General features: G+C 47.8%; 1 long non-coding RNA gene across 1 annotated transcript; it reads right to left on the bottom strand.

Moving 5' to 3' along the window:
- Positions 1 to 12401: 12401 nt before the first annotated feature.
- On the bottom strand, positions 12402 to 17325 carry LOC140697790 (uncharacterized). The gene is made up of 2 exons (XR_012075123.1): positions 17218 to 17325; positions 12402 to 15781 (listed from the first exon to the last, which is right to left on the bottom strand). It is a non-coding gene; the product is annotated as an uncharacterized lncRNA (long non-coding RNA).
- Between the last annotated feature and the right edge of the window lie 95 nt (positions 17326 to 17420).

Genomic DNA, 17420 nt, shown 5'->3' on the forward strand with positions numbered 1-17420 from the left:
AGAGGCATCAATCCTCAGATTCAGGAAATAGAATGAACCTCAGGTAGAATATATAAATAATGAAAACATTCACACTTATAAACGTGGCAGAGATTAAGCAATAAATCCAAAGTCCCCCCTGACAGCCAGCTCTTTCTCTACCACAGTGATGGAGCCCTGCCCTTGCGTGCCTCTTGTGTGTCTTCCACGAATGCAGTGTAGCGCCACCTGTGTGGTACCCAAGAAAACCCAACTGAGAGAGGAAACCCTGAGGAATGAGATTTTGTGGGGTAGGGTTCCACCAACCATGGTAATATTGTAACAGTTTTTGCCCCTCTTGCCCCTTTGGGGTGGGTATCGCCCCTGCAGAGATGCATGACCTATGGTGCACATCACGGCACCACTGCCTCCTGAGAAGTGAGGGCTACGGGCGGCACAAGGTGTCAGTCCTGAGCAGCACGTACCTGGGCGGGGGGCTTCCACTTCTTGGTAAAAGACACTGGTGACCATGGAAGAAAAACAAATGGTTCTGGACACCCCAGTTTGTCTCTCCTGTGTATGTGGACCGGGAGGGCCTTCGAGCCTGGAGGGAGGGCCCTGGTTCCTGTGGTAGTTTTGAACTGCGACCCCTCAAGGCGCACGTTAGGAGATCTAGATAAAACCAGAACTTCCCTAGACTTTTCCTGCCTTCACCACCGGGAAACTATCTCACAAGTTCTGTTTTCCCGCCCCATGCCCTCCACGTCAGGACAATGTCAGCTATGGAGAAACTCTAAGGATCCCCTAGACCTACGGACCAGGAACTTTCCCTCACGGGGACCCAAGAAGCAGCCTATTCCTTGCACTCACGCAGTCCCTCCCTCCTTCCCTCCCCACAAGCATCTGCTGAGCGCACTGCGTGCAGGTGCTGGGGATTCCGTGGATACCCTGGGAGATGGTGGCACAACGCAGGTGACACTCCTTCCGATGGCAAGCTCAACCAGTCTCCCGTGACTTTAGCTGAATGTAAGCTAAGAAATCATTTACACTTGAGGGGCTCTGTGTTGTTACTACACAAATTAAAATATGCAAAATATGCAATTTATGCAAATAAAACACCATCTTCCCACTCAACCCCGCAGAGTACAAAGAGTGCTGTTCTGTTTTTCCACTGGGTGGCAGCAAACACTGGAAAAGGGACCCTTCAGGAGAGGAAGACGGGAGATGGCCTGGTTGTCTGTCAATGGCATTTACTTTTTTGGCAGGAAAATTGTAGACAGACAGATGGGGGAGGGAGGAAGAAATGACCAATAATCTTCAGCTATTTAACTTAAGTTCTAAATCCTCAACTTTTGACTCTACAGGACTATCTGGGCCTCATGAGAAGTTGATGAGTTTTATCAGGAACCACTTTCCTTTCTTCTCCTTATACAGGAGTATTAAAATCACCATTAACGACGTGCCACAGGCATCGATTGTAACAAACATACTAGACAGCAGGGGAGTCTGTGTGTGGTGGGGGCCTGGGGTTCCATGGGGACCCTGCTTTCTGCTCAATTTTGTTGCTCTCAAAAATAAAGTTTAATAATTACTTCAAGAACAAACACAGTTACAGGTTATTGGTTTTCCTCTATAATACTCCTGCATTCTTCAGTGGGTCCCTGGGTGTACCCAGAACCTTCCTGCTATGCTCTGAGAAACAGCGTGAGAAAGGCAGACACGGCCCCACGTGAGGAAATAAAAAGAACGACTGGGGTGTGAGTCATGACATGATGACATTCTATTACTCAGATATAACTCCATCCAAAACTGAAGAGTTGTCATTATTTTCAAATTAAGAAAGAAACAAGGGCTCTTACTGGTGTATTTCTGAGGGAATCCCCACCCTGGTACCAGGCAGGCAGGTCTACATATTTCAGTTTTGTTCACCCTCCCCTGACCCAGACTGTTGTATCCCCTTTCATACTTCAGAAGGACAAGAAACTACACCCCCACCACCATCATTTCCTTTCTATTAAACTGTCTTTTAAAACAATCTTCAATATGTTTTAAGACTAGTGGCTTAAGCCATGGATAATTTTTTCAGCCCTTTTAATGTTCCTAAAATGTGCCATCCATTCTGCTCGTAAAGGGTTTTGATTTTCTGTCCCTTTTAAGGATGTTTCAAAGGGCTTTTGCAAACAATATGAAAGTAGCTTTACGTTATGGCAATTTGACATTTGAAGCACTTTTGTTTTGTTTTTTATGTTCTGTATTTGTATCTCTTTTGAGATGTACTGGCTCACGTCAACCACAGGTTCATGTCAGGGCTTCAGGTGTGGATGGATCTGGGGCTCAAAGGTGTCACAGAATCCAGGTGCTCAGTGTTCCTCAGCCCTTGTCCAAGTGATGGTGTCAGGAAGTGAGGCCTCTGAGAGGTGAGCAGGTCATGAGGGTGGAGCCCACGACCTCTTGCATAAAACCTCTCCAGGGATGCTTCCCTATGCTTCTGTGGTGAAAAGGGCCCGGGCAAATAGCGCAGATGCCCATGTGAGCCCTTGGCTCACAGAGAAGATGCTGGTGCAGTTGGCCATGGCCTGGCCAGCTCCACCCTGCGGTCCAGCGCTCATGTCATCTCGGACTCTGGCCCCAGCTCCCGTGTGCTCCAGGTTTAGTGCTCCTGGCCCCTGGTCCCAGCCTCTTCCATTCCCCATGGGCAGCCATATCTGCACCCCTACCTGACATCTGTAACTGCTCACAGGACACCCTCAAGCACACCCCTTGTCCTCCTATCTTGTGAGTGTCCAGCCTCACCCTTCCCAGGAATGTCCACGGGAATGGCACTGCTGTCCCCCTCATGTCCAATCTGCCGACCTGTCCCCATGGCAGGGCAATGACTCTGGCCAAGGGAAGGCTGACCACGAACTTGGGGAGACTCTCCAGGCACCTGACACAGGGCTCTAGGTGTGTGAGTTACACTCTGATTGTCTCCAGCCTTTTTTGTGTGCACTGAATCATCTGTAACAAACACGCGTTGTCCTACGGTGGTCTCTTTTTATACCTGTCTTCCCACTCAGGTTGGAAATGCTCAAAAAGTGGGGAATACACACACACTAAGGACTTGACATTTACATTTCTTTAACTTCACTTTGAAATAATCACACACACGAGGGTTGCAGAAAGAATACAGAGCACTGCCATGTGTCCGTCAGCCTCTCCAAACGTTACACAGGCACAGTGCAATCCTGGAAATCAGAAAATAAACACTAACACAACTACCATGACTCCTCTACAGTCACTATTCAAAACTTCCCAATTCTCCTACTAATGTCCTTTTTCTGGTTCAGGATCACATATGACCTTTACTTGTCAATCCTTCACAGAGAAGTCAACGTTTTTGACTACTATGTGCTGAGCACACGCCTCAGTCAGAATCTTTCCACACATCTCATTTCATCTTCACAGTCTTGTTGGTTAGGCTTCCATTATGGTCAACACTTGACTAATGGCCAGAATGAGGCTCAGAGAAGCTAATTAACTCGATGGAGGTCACACAGCAATAAACTGCAGCACTACTGTTTGAACCAGATCTGTCCTTCTTGGGAGCCTGAACTCTTCACTTGATGCATCCATGCAGCTGAGCAGCCAGATCTCCTCTAACCTCCCCCACCCTATCTTCCTTAATGTCTTTCCCTCGTCCCAGGAAGCCACATGTTACTGTATACTCCAGGTCACGCGGCACCTTGTCAAATGCACAGCAGGAGTTCAGTAAAGGATCTCTGAGTGGAGAGGAACAGTCCATGTATTTTTTAGAACTTCAACAGGGTTTGGAATTGCAGCAACCTTAATACCACGCTCTAGTCCCTAGCTTCAAAAATTACGCTATGTGGACTCTGAATTTGCTTCTCAGCATAGAGACACTGGGTGCTTCGTTGACTCACTGACTCCTTTCAGTTCAAAGTTGACAATGAAAAATTCTTTGTTTGTGGCTTGAGTTCTCTTAGTGCAGCCCAGCTGATGCATTCACAGCCCTGGCCACCCTTGCCTGCCACTCTTTGGTCTTCTCGTCCTGGACTTCAAGGACTATAAATCTACAGCAGTTCCTGGATGACTGAAGTGTCAAAGAATTCTCTGAGAATAAAATACTGCCTGACCAGAGTTGGTTCAATACGAGAGCTGATTTAGGAACTATGTCCTGAAAGACTATTTTGCCACTGGAGGTCAGTCTCTGGAGGAACAGCATAGGTCTTTCTCTGTAACATGTTTAACTTGTTTTACAGCAAGTTGGGGGGAAGCCAGGAAAGACATGTTTATCAAACCTGCAGATGACAGAGTTACGAGATATAGCTAACATGATAAATGACAGGCTCGAACTACAAAGGCCTCAGCAGGTCGAAACACTTGACGAAAACCACAAGATGAAATTAAACGGAGATACATGTCAAGGCCTGCATTTAGGATCCAAAAATCAATTGCACACTACTGGATAGGGAAAACTTGGATTTATAGCCATTCATGTGGAAAAGATGAGGGAAGCGTTTCAACAGACAAGAAGCTCGATATGGAGCCAGGAGCAGACAAGCCTTCCGTGAAAAGGACCACCTTCAGTACCACCTTCATGGAGGAGGAATGCACAGGACAAAGTAGTGGTCCCACTGTGCTCAGGCTGGCCACACCAATGTCGTGAGGACTAGGGTCCATTTGGAGGATCACGTTTTAGGATGGAAACACTAGAAAACACTTAGGATGGCTGCTCAAGGATTTGAGGTGCCCCAAAACTGACATCATAAGAAGGGAAACCCTTCAACAGGTCCTCATCAGCCAGATGAGTGGCTCTAAGCCAGGTTAAGTACAAGAAACGCCTGGGGAGCTTTACCAGTTTCACATCTAGGAAGATTCTGATGTAAGTTTTGTGTGGAATCTGGACATCTGCATTTTTTAAAGATTTCCAGGTGTTTCTGATGAATAACTGGGACTTAGAGCCACTGGCCTGAGGAATAAAGCCTGAATTCTTTGGCCTGGATTTCAGCACACATCCTGCCAGGGCCCTTCCTGCCTTTGCCCCCATGGTCTCTCAGCCTTCCCAGCCCCCATGCGTCAGTTCTAGCCACCCTCCACACTGCTGCTCCAACGCGCTTCCTCCATGAAACCACACAGACAACCACCAACTAGACATCCCTGTACCAGCGCCACATCTGGTTGGAGCCCTTACAACTGGGGTCTCCACCACAGCACGTTCGCCGTGTCTTAGCCAATACAGGACAAACCCTGTCAACCCTACCCAGCCGTGAGATGCCAGAGGATGGACTCCATGACCACCATTTCAGTAACCAAAGCACCTAGCATCATGACCTGTGCATAACACACATACAGTAAATATTCACTAAATGCCTGGAAATGCAGGAGAATTTGTGAAGAGGAAACAACTAAAAAGACACACAATAGCTATCTGGAGATGTTTTACCATCAGCTGGACAAGAATGTGGACATCTTTGTGGTTCCAGAACTGAAAGGGATTCAGGGAAGCAAAATGAATCTCCTTACAATTCAGAGAGTCCAAGAATTAAACAAATTGCCTAGAAAAAAAGATGAGCCCTCTGTGTCTGGAAGCTTAATGCAGAAATAGTTAATGTTTGGCCAAGGCTTCTGGCAAACGGATTTATAAGCTGAAGTTTGGAGGCGAGTTACAAAAAGATAACACACATTTAGGAGACATGTGTGTGTGGATGGTATTTTAAAACTTGAGCCTGGGTGAAACCACCTAGAGAGAAAGGTGTGTGCAGACAAGGGGAGAGAGAAAGCCTCCATCAGAGGGCAGGGCTGGGAGCAGAAGGTGAGGAGCCGGGAGGTGACTCAGGAGGAGGGCGCTGTCGGCGGGCGGTCTGCACCCAGTCTCCCTCGCCCCCTAGGTCTCCTGGTCCAGAGGCCTCCCTGGACCACACTGGTACCGCATCCCACTGGTGGGCACCACTGGCCCTTCACCTGTTCTGCTGTTCTGCACAGACAACCTGGCAGCACCCAGGTGCATTGCTAATGTTCTCTTTTCCACGTGCGCTCCAAGGTCACGTAGCACAATCTCTGCTATGAATCCAAGTACAGTGGCTAATTTGGGGGATAGCACTTGGGTAGTAGTCACCAGAATTAAGGTATCTTATTATTGAAAAACACTTCTGTTAGCAACTTGATGAAAAACCTTTTAGACCATGAGACTCTCCCACATTTTGACTAGAGCTGACATTCAGTGATGATCAGCTCCAATACACTAGTATCAGTCTGATTTTCACTTGTTCGTTAATTCATTCTACAAAGATGGAGAACCCCCTGTGAACCAGCTAGTGTAATGTGAGCTGGGGTTCAACAGTGTTAACCAGAAGCAGGGCCTGCTCCTATCCTCAGTCAGCTTCTGGTCCAGTGCATAGAGAGAGATCTCATAAAAATAAATGCCTTTATAATTACAAATTTTGACATGCGCTATGCAGAGAAAGCACAGGGCACTCTGAGGGACATAATTAATGTGGAGTCCTTCCTAAAGAGGTCCCATTTCATCTGAGACCTATAGGAGGGCCCTCTGTGCACATCTGCTGGGCCATGGGGCTCCTTCCGAGGCCTTCAGGAGCTCATCCCACTGGCGAGGTCCAGGAGTTTGCTACCCAATCAACTGCAGCCACCTTCTTGGTGTAAAAATAGCATCTCCCTCTGCTTACGGAGTCTGGTTGCTCAGCAACCTGGTTTTTCCCTATTTCTTTTTCAATCTCTTCGTACACTAATTTTTCATTGGCTCTTTGGGTAATTAGTCCAGATGGCTGATTGGTCAGAGCAATCTGATGAGTCATGCTGGCAGGGGAAGGGGACCGTGATGCCCGGGGTGGGGAGGGAAGCAGACCATTCTCCCGCCGATGCGGACCATCTGGGCCGACTCTGCAGGGTCCCACCAGCCTCAGCGGGGAAGGCGGAGGCTGAAGGAAACCACAGAGAGGTCTTTAGAGACATGTGGAGGGTCTTTCCAGTTACCACTCAAAAGTAAGGACATCCAGCCAGTGGGCTAAGGTTACCTCTCTCTCCTACACACACACCCCTCACTGGAAAGGATGAGAGACTGAAGTTGGAGAACTTCCTTCCAAGCCAGGTGAGCACTGGCTGGTAACAGAAAAAAGCAAACAGGACAAATCAGTGACAAAATTTAGTCCCCCTTCTCAAACTCTATTCTCAAGGCCAAATTCAATCTTTGATCTGTGAAGCTGAACTGCAAACTCTACTTTCTTCATCCTTTTCATACTGGCAGTTGGTTACCAGATAACACGGCTGATATTACATGGAGTAAAACATACAATATTCCCTGGACTAACCAGAATATTGACAACAGGGCCTGATTGAAGTTCTGGTAAGCTAATGGTTAAAACCAGGTGTTGGCCCCTCTCTTACTTGATGGAGCCACCCTGTAGCAGGCCACTGCCCCTGGGTGTGGTGGACAACAGAGTGGGAAGCCCAAGCTGTGTGAGATCTAGAGTGTAAGAAGCCCCAGCATGTTTGGCACCTGCACACACGCTGAATTGTGAACCTAATTCTTGATAGGCAGGTTCTGGAGATTCCACGAGGGAGGCATTGACCTGGTTGGAAGCGCCTTCTCCGTAGGGACAGGGCACCATCTTCTACTGCATCCTCAGCTCCTGCCAGCTTCTCAGCGTGGTCTTGATGCTCCCTAAATACTGGTCAGGTGAACTGATGCATGTACGATGAACAGATCCCCACACTGAGCAGCAAAGGATGGGGCTTCCTCCTTGTCATTCCTGACTCCATACCAGGTCCCTCATCAAATTCACTTTGCAGAGCAATTCACCGAAAATACAACAAATGACCATGTTCTCCTCCGTTTTAAGACACCCAGTGGCTCCTATGCAGAGTAAAGCCCAAGGTCCTGAGCGAAGCTACAGGCCTGGCCCAGTCTGCCTCCACCTCCCTGTGCCCCTGCCTGCCCACCCTTTGCTGTCTACCCCGCACCCCTACAGAATGGCCCTCTGCTCCCACAGGACTGGTGCAGCTGTGTCTTGACTTGGGCTCTCTTCTCTGCCTGGGACGGCCTTCTGACTCCCTCAGCTGTTCCTGTAAGACTCAATCTAGAACCCCGTCTGCCAGGGGTCCGCCCCTTTCTGTCTGTGTGGTTCTGCTCAGGCCTTCCTCCTTAGCCTCAGAACTCACCAGGGACATTCTGCTGCTGTCTCTCTGCCACACGGTTTGATTCCCCAGAGTGGACATGTTTTTCTCATTCACTTTGTCCACACCACTAAGCACAATCCTCTTACAGCAAACTGTCCAAAGACACTAGCTGATCTGATATTTGTTGTTAAAGTCAGAGCATCTAGAGATATTTGTACGTTTCATTGTCAAAGTTGCTTTCCAAACAGTCTGTTATTAACAACTGATCACCTTTCTTCTAAAATCATTTGTGTAAGCAGTAGGAGACAGTGATCAATATTTATCTCAAAACTGAATAAAACAAACTAAGTCTCTTTTTTTCCAATATCCACATTGACTGCATATGCAAACTACACTTCTGTCTTGTAAGCTCATGGTCTTTCCAGAATCTTTGTCCAGAGAACTCCACCCCTTCTAATCACACGTCCCTCCCTCTGACCGCTGCCCTGGTTTCCCAGAGATCCATAATATTACATCATGATTTGAATCTGTGCTTCAGTGGCTGAATTATGTGATGCTGAAATAGGTAAGAAGTAAAACAGCTTCTGGGAAATGCATATTTTCCTGATTTGTGTTCCTGGCTTCAAAGACTCAAATCATTAGTTGACTAGTTTTTATTCAGGTTGATTGGTGGGTTTGGGCATCATATGCATCAACAGTTCACCCTGAAGTATTTCCTTTTCTTTGCAACTTGCTTGATGTCATGTGAACTCATGATGTTCCCTCAGCAAACCGGCTCCTGGCAGTGCTTCGTGTTCCCTATGTTCAAGGCAGTTATCTGGAGCAGAGCTGGCTAGATGACTTCTGGAATCTGTGCTCCCCGCCCACAGAAGAGAGTTCGAGAATGTGGCTTCCCCTCAGGGATGATATTCTCCAGGCTTACTTTGTATCCAGAGGGGCCTAGGCTGCAAAGGGCCAGTGATATGTGAACGGAAGCACCAGGGGTCCTCTCTGGACCAGGCCCCACAAGCAGACATGCCTTGTCCACACTCTTTCTTCTTCCACAGTCAGAGTGCAGATGTTCAAGTACCTGGGATGGCAGACTGGCAGGAGAGGAGCCTGGGTCCCTGGATCTGAGTGGGGGAAATCTGCCTGGATCAGGAACACACTGTTTTGTACTGTTATGTGAACCAGAAATAAACTGTTGTATTTGAGCTGTTCTGTATTTCTTATAGCAACAAGCTCAGTGTCATTAATACCCTTTCATATTGAGCAAGGCAGAAACCTAGGTCATTCTTGACGTCTTTCTTCAGGTCTTACATTTAATTCATTAGCACGTCCTATTGTTTTACTTCTTAAGTAAAATTGAGGTAGGGTGAAAGAGAGTCATAAGGTGTTGATGAATTAGGTGCAGTTCAGTCTTTATAGAATTTTATAAGAAGTAGTAAGGTAGAGAGTCTGAATATTCATCCTTGCACATTGGGGCCCCATCGGACAACATTAATCAATGGAGTTTCATATGGTTTCAGTTTCTAAAAAAATATCTCTGATTGTTCTGACCATGCTGTAGCAGGACAAGAGAAAAAGGACAGAAACTAGAAGGAAGGCTAGTTCAGATAGAAGTTGGACAAGGCTAGTAATAGTGGAGATATGGATTTAGGATTGATTTTGGAAGTAAAGACAACAGGATTTCTTTAAGGTTTGAATGTTACAGGTAAAGGAAGGAGAGAGATCAAAGATGGCTGCTAGATTTGGTTGGAGGTTATTTGCCATTTATTGAGATATACAAGACTGGAGGAGAAAAATGCAGTTGGAGTACAAAGCAAGATTCTCCGTTGGATGTGTGAGGTGTGTGACTTCGGTTAGACCTCCATATGGAAAGATCCAGAAAACTTTGCACATCATAGTCAGGTACTCATCGAGAAGAAGAAGGGTGGAGGTAAACTTTCGGAGATTATTTTCATAAAGATAATATTTAAAACCATGATTTTGGATGAGATCACTTGGGGAGAAAGTATAGATACAGAAAAGGGTGGGGTGCCCAACATTTAGCAAAGAGAGAAGACTGAGGACAACCACTAGGAAACAGGAGGAACCAGGAGGGGGAAATGTCCCAGGAGCCACAAGAAGAGCTCCCTTCAAGGAAGAGGAAGTGGTCCCCTCTACTGAAATGCTGTTGAGGTGTTGAGGCGAGGACAGAGAAATGAGCCCTGAACTTGGAAGATGGAGTCACGAGGGAGCTTCACAAGTGAAGTTTCGCTGGAGTGTAGACATGAAGGGCTGATGCAACAAGTCAGGAGACTTTGCAGGCTGAGGAAGTGGGGCTGGAAATGTCTGCTGCTGGGGAGCAGAAAAGGACTGTAGCTGCAGGTGATTCAGGAGGGTTGTTTTATTACAGATGCAAGACAGGAGAGCAATGTTCTATGCTGAAGGCAAGGATCAAGCACAGGGACTAAGTGATGGTAAAGAGGGGAGTGACTGCAAGACAAAGTCCTTGAGAAGAGAAGGGATGGGTCCTGAACACAAGACGAGCAGCGAGGGGATGGGAACAGAGACCTCTGTGGTGTGGATGTGTACAAGTTGGGAAAAAGATAAGGAAGTCTCTGTGATGGGTGCTATTTTTGTGATAAACTATGAAGGGAGGTCATTGGTCAAGAGTAAGGAACACTAAGAATTAATTCATCACTGAAATTAATACCCAATGATGTAAGATATAATGATCTGTTTTAATTTTTCAAAATAAAATCCCACTCAATATTTTCCCCTATTTTTGATGTCATTTTGGTCCCTGATTCAGGGAGAATCTAAGAGACTTCCCCAGGTTCCAAGTTTCCTTGGATGGCAAGGACCTCCTATACTCTAGATTATTAAACAAACAAATGTACATGTATGTTAAAAAGGTACTATTTTTGCACTTTATCTTTTCTCTAAGTGAGAACATTTCCATTTCCATTAATTTCACTTTTTTAAAATTTAAAAATTATACTTCATTTGTGCATAACCATGGAATCTTACCCCAAAATAATTTAACCCCATTAGTCATGTTCTATCTTTCTTCCCTTTTCCATCAGCATGAAATTTGTCCCATTCAAAGACTTCCATGGAACAATGACTGCCAAAGAATAATTTATGTCAGCTAGTTAATTAGTAGGTTTTTGTTTTTGTTTTTTAGATCTTCCTTCATATATGTAGCTAACTTTTTTAATCATTTTAGATACAGATATTTCATATCTTTCATTATTTTATTCACCACCCTCATAAACTTCTGTGTAATAGAATGTGTCTATTTACTGTATGAAAGGTAACACCACCACCACAATCCAATTTCCAAACTACCATGAGGCTGATGCTTGTGAAGAATGTTAAGCCTTTTATTCAAAGCCAACACCTTCACTCCATAAAGTAATTTCTTTTACTTTATAAGAGTAATAATAATTTCATAATAAAATCTTACTAATTTCAACCTATAGAGGAGAGTCATTTGAAATGTTGAAAAGATTAAATTTTAAAATATTTGTTTAAAAATAATATTTTATTATACTCGTGTCTACAAAATCTATGCAGAGGCTGTTTTAATTTAATTAATTAGAATTAAATGGTTATTCCTAAGCAACTCAGTCCTTAACAGTTCCAATATTTGATACATATTAATCTCTCTTTAAGAAACATAGGAGTCTTGCCAATACATACTGATTTTATCAACACATTTTATCAGCTGCCAATGCCATGGCTATACCTGTAAGAAGTCTAAAACACATATATGTATATCATAATCCAAGTTTGCAACTTTTCCATGCCACTCCCTTCCCCCATCAATAAATCCAATGGTGCCATCGGGTGATCAGTCGTGACACAGGCACTTTCCTTGTGGCCTCCCCCACAGAGGCCTATTCCAGACCCCACACTCACCTCAGTCTCCACTACCCCACCTGCAGCGAGCATCCCAGGCCTCGCTGGACTGCTGCTGACACACCGTATGTGAACGAAACACTGCAGTAGATTATGTGATGGCGGGTAATCTGGTTGAGTTGTATGAACCAGGAGGCCTCGGACTCTTGGCTGAGCCCAGGCTGCACACACCTGGAATAAGCCCCATTTTCTGCAACCCTTAGATCCAGTCACACACCATCCTGCAAAGACTTTCAGATGAGATTCTTACCCAAGTCCCAGAGGACAAGGAGGAAACCAGCCGCACATACATTCTATAAGAAAGGAGTTGTGCTCCTGGAACAAATCCAATCACACATTGCTTTGAATTCATCAACCAATAAATGAATCACTTTTAGACATCCACAGCACAAATACTTTCATCTCAGTCTTTTTGAGATCTCTTAAAATATTTTTGGAATTTATTTAATCACGGGAAGGGTTGGTCATACATTCTTCATCAGATAATGAGGTCCTGGAAGGCAGTGACGATGTCTTGCACCTCCTGCAAACATTTCCAGTGCCTGGTGCAGACAGTTTTAGCTCCACAAACATTATATTTCCTCCCTCAGGACCAGGATGCTCCAGGAAACACCCATAGAGCCCCATCTTCTCAGTTTACAATGAAGTAACCACGCTTGGAAGAGGTGAAGTAATTTGACCAGAGTCACACCGTAGCTTAGAGTCCAAGTAAATAAATTTAGTTTATTTGGCAAAGAAGGGTCTGGAAACTACTGCTGTAAGTCCTGACCCACTGGTGGGACTTTATTAATCCTTAGCTGATCATCCAAATATTTGTTTTATTAAAGCTCCACCACACAGCTCCGACTTTAACATTGTCATATGCATTTATCTTCTCTCCCCCAAAGAGTACTGTTCCTGGGACATGAGCCTCACTCCAGATTCCGTGCTAACTGGCCCAGGGTCTGGAGAGCCTGGCTCTGCTGGGCATCTGACTGAGTGGTGCTGGGGCAGAAAGCCAGCTAAGGGGCATCTGGAGCCCTGAGTGGACAGAGGCCACAGGTCTGTCAGACCTGAGTTTGGTGTCCAGTGCTGACTGAGGAGCTGAGTGAGGAGGAGGCTGAGCACTGACTGCTCACGTTAAGACCTAGGAGAGTGCATGTCTATTCCTAACTGCTCCCTTCAACCCTTGAAACAAGCTTGAGGCCAAGGTGGGCTGCAGAGGTCAGGGTGGAGGCTGCAAGGATGAAGGGGAAAAGGTCCATCTCCCTCATGGAAGGCCCTTGTTGAGTAGATCCATCCTTTGGGACTGGGGCTGTCTCTTTACAGGCCAATCACCCATCTGGGGTCTCGCATGAAGATGGGTCTTCCACATATCAAATTAGGTTTTAGGCTTAACAGGATAAGGAGTCTTCCTGGCACACACTTAGTGGGACACCTTGGTGATGGGGCCCAAACCTGGTGATCACACACGGTCCCTACTGCCTGAAGTGTCCCCAGGCATGGCAGACTAGTGGCCCAGTGACTGCTGGGGTCTGCTGATCGTGGATAGAAGACTCAGGATCTCAGCCATCACATGTCTGTTTCATGAGAGGTGTCATATGGTCCCAGGTATGGCAGACCAAGAAGAAGCAGGTGCTGGCAGCTAGGACTGAGGCAGGTCTGCCTGAGAACTTGGTAGCTAACAGCAGCTGAATTTCCCATGGAACTAGACTTTAGGGCAAATAACTTTAGAGGGATTCTCTTTAGGGTCAGCCCTGCTCTTTCCTAACAGTATCCTGCCCATCCCAGCCTCACGGTGTGAAGACAAAATGGGTATTGCAGGTGGACTCAGTTTCTCAGCTGGGAAACTTGCACAAAAGGAGGTGACACTCTGACATCTGGACTCATGGACTGTCAGTGAGACTGGGCTCCCTATCTCAGTTTCTTTCCTTCTTCATCCTATTTCTCAATCAGTAACTCGAGTTTGCTGTTAAGACTGGAGAGTAGGCATGGTCATGGGTCCAGTATGGAGGTTCCAGCCCAGAACGGTGGTGCTCACCACCGAGGTGTGGACGCTGTCATCCATAGCTGATACTTGTCTTCTGGGCAGAGGCAAAGGAAAACCCTGGTGAAGGGTTCTAGATCAAGAGACTAGGGAACTAAACAGGCTGTGCCTGGAAATCTGACTCTGGAACAGAGCCTGCTCAGAGGCAGAGAGAAAGCCAGTCATCTGGTTGAAGAAAAGCCTTCAGCTCTTGCCCATTAAACTAACAAACAAACTAACAAAAGTACCTGTCAGGCTTTGGGACGACATGAGGAACCCTCAGAAGAGTCGGGTCAACTTTTCACCAAGTTTTGTTCTAACAAGGGGAGGAATCCGGGAGAGGGGGAACAAGTACCAGGGGAAAGTGAGATGCAAGCTTGCAGCCCCAGGTAATCTTCATGAAAATTACTGGGAGGAAATAATGGGGGTGGGATGAAGATGTTGTTGGGAGGGTCTGTGCCGGTGGGAGGAGATGTGGGGGCCGTTATATGCAGCATTTGAAGGACTAGGTGAAGTGGTAATGTTCTGTCTTTCTCAGGGGGAGCATTCGGCAGGCACCTGCAGGGCTCTCTCTGGACCTCAGAGAAAACAGGTAATACATCATCATCAGCATCAGCTTCACAGCTTGGGTGAAGAAACAGGAGGGAAGAGGTAGATTCCCCATTTGCAGCAGATGAAGAAACCAGGAGGCACTGTTTTCTGAGGAGACATCAAAGAACGCAACCACATGGCAGACTTCAAATGTCTTGGGCCATTTTGGAGAAACCCAGGGTAAAGAGTAATGATTATAAGGAAAGCGGAGTCCTTACTTTCGCTTAGGAATTACTTATTATAAATGTGGATCCCGTCACCAGCTGGGGTGCAGGAACCCTTGAGAACAGGCAAGGGGAATTAGGAGTTTTAACTCACAGTCTACACATGATAAATAAACAGTGAAACCTGGAGGTGCCCCCAGTGCAAGTTACACACTTGTTAGTCGACAGTGGAGAGTTGGATGCCGTTTTTCAAGGTGAAAAGCAGTCTGCCTGAAAGGTAGAAAATGTCATCCCCAGACCACGGGAACGCCAGTGTTGCAATCCATTGCTGGGAGACAGCTTTTAATCCAGCAGGGAATTTTCAGAGTAGAGTCTTGCTCAATTGTACACGTTTTACGGCAACTTGGAGGAGCTGAACCGGAACGCTGCTCTTTTCTCTCTTCTGGTTCCTCATCTACCACCTTCCGCTACATACCACACACCATCTGTGACAACAGAGCAGGTTTAAACTGCAGGAGATGCACCAGATTCTGTAAACTCAGTGTTTCCTTAGGAGAATAGCTGTTCGGACTGTAAGCTGATCAAGGGGACGCATTTGGGATCCAGGGTCGTGTTTCCCAGAAGGAAACCAGGGTCTGGTAAAAGCAGCTTCTGTATCTGGATACAAAGCCTTGTCTTGATAATTCACTGGAGTGTTGAGAAACTGGCTCACAAAAGTCTCAGAGCTGGCTCATCCCGGTTGGGAAGCAGTTGAAGGATCCACTTCCGTTCCAGAGAAAATGAATTTTGCCACAGGTGCTGAAGAAGAGCCTGGCTTTACCCCGAGGCTCTTGCACCAGGGCCCTTTGGTCAGGGTCAGCCAGAGTGGGGAGAAGAAGGGAGGGAGAAAAGACGCTTCTCAGTTTCCTGGTACTTTACTTACTCCATGATTGGGCCTTGAGTTCATGATGGGAGGGAGTTGGGTGAGAAGTCTCAGAGTTATAATCACTTTTTACAGCCGCTCACCTGGTCGGCTGCTGTCTCCTGGACATTGACACCACACCTTCAGGCAAAGAGGAAATAAAACAGAAAATAGCTTCCCAGCTGTGTGCATATTACAGCTTTAAGATAAAATTAACTGAAGCAGAGGCCTGATATTTTACAGAGGTATCTGGGGACAAATTAACAAAGGCATTTGTAACCGGCCACCTCTCTGGTTCCTGGTGGAAGCTGATGGAAGTGCCCCTCTGGACCTGCACGAGGCTCCCAAGGCTAGGGCAGATCCCTGGGGATGGATCCACCCTGAGGCACTGTGCTAGAGCTCTCCTGATATCCTGAAGACCTCCTTGAGGAGGCCAGCAGAGCCCACGACTGGCCACAGTCTGGCCAATAACCCAGGATTCATGGGAAGAGGCCAAAGGAAACTTAATGCTTCGCCCCTTCCAGCATTCTGAAAGAGGGGGTCCCACATGCCGCTTCCAAGTGCTGGTAGTGGTGGTGGCGGTGCTGGCGGCGGCAGTGGAGGTGGTGGATGGAGGGGCCCTCCTGCTGGCAGTCCCCGAGTGCCTTCCTCTTCCAAGGCTCCCTGTGCTTCTCCCCCTCCTCCCTGCCCCCTGCTGCTGGACGCTGGGATGAAACTCCCCCCTGGGGGCCCCCAGCATCCACTAGGGGTTCCGCCAGCCCCGGGGGGAGTCAGGAAGGGGAGACCAGTCTGCTCCTCTCAGCCCAGGGGCTTTTGCAAGAGTCGGTCCCCCTGTGGCGGCTCTTGGCTTCCCAGGCATAAGCCGTGGGGACCCCGCCTGGGAATACAGGTTAAAGAGTCACAGCATCGACAGGCACCTCAGGGCGGAGTCTAATCGGGGGTTTGGAGACAGAGAGGAGGCGGGTGGGAAGCTGGTCCTGCTCCTCCTCACCCGGTGGGCTGCAGACCCTGGAGCCCCCTGCCCACCACGAGCTGCACCAACTTGGACGGGTTACTTTGTACACTCTTCGGACCTCAGTTCCCCACCCAGAAAATGGGCAGGAAAACCCTAGACATTGCTGTCCTGGGTGGCTGTGGGGAGGCATTCACGTCCACGACGGAGCCAAGCGGAGCCCAGCACGGGGGGCGGGAGGGTGGCGACTGTCACCACAATGTCAGTAAATACAACGGTCCCTCTGCTCCTGTCCTCTCCTGAGCAACTTCTCAAATCAAGCAGGTCCCGGTCCCTCCGAGTCACCCCATGGAAGCCCCGTCGTTCCCGCAGGGCTTGCTCTTTCAAATACGACCCCTGTCCAGATGCCAGATGCCAGTGCTGGGTGGCGACCAGCTCTCACTCCCGGCTCCTCAGTCGGTCCCTCCTCCTCACCCTCCCGCCCGCCATCCCCTGCTCTCGCCACACCGGGGACACCTCCGTCCACCTCGGGCCTCAGGCCCCTCCTGACCAGCTCGACGGTCACCAGCGAAGCCCACTCACAATTCCCGGGAAGTAACACAGAACGTGGGTAATAAAGTCTAACCTTTTTTTTCCCTTTGGGCTCAGTCTCGTTTCACTGGCTCACGGGCGACGACGGCGAAGGCCTCCCAGCAGGCCCTTCAGAAGGGAGCTCCCGGCGGGAAGCGGCCGCGCGGCGCCTCAGCTCCGGGCCGTGTGCAGAGGCCCCGCCCCCCGCGCGGCGCTCCAGGCGGCGGCGGGCGCGTGCAGAGGCTGGAGGGAGCACCG

This window comes from Vicugna pacos, chromosome 8 (assembly GCF_048564905.1).
Source record: "Vicugna pacos chromosome 8, VicPac4, whole genome shotgun sequence".
NCBI classification, from domain to species: Eukaryota; Metazoa; Chordata; class Mammalia; order Artiodactyla; family Camelidae; genus Vicugna; species Vicugna pacos.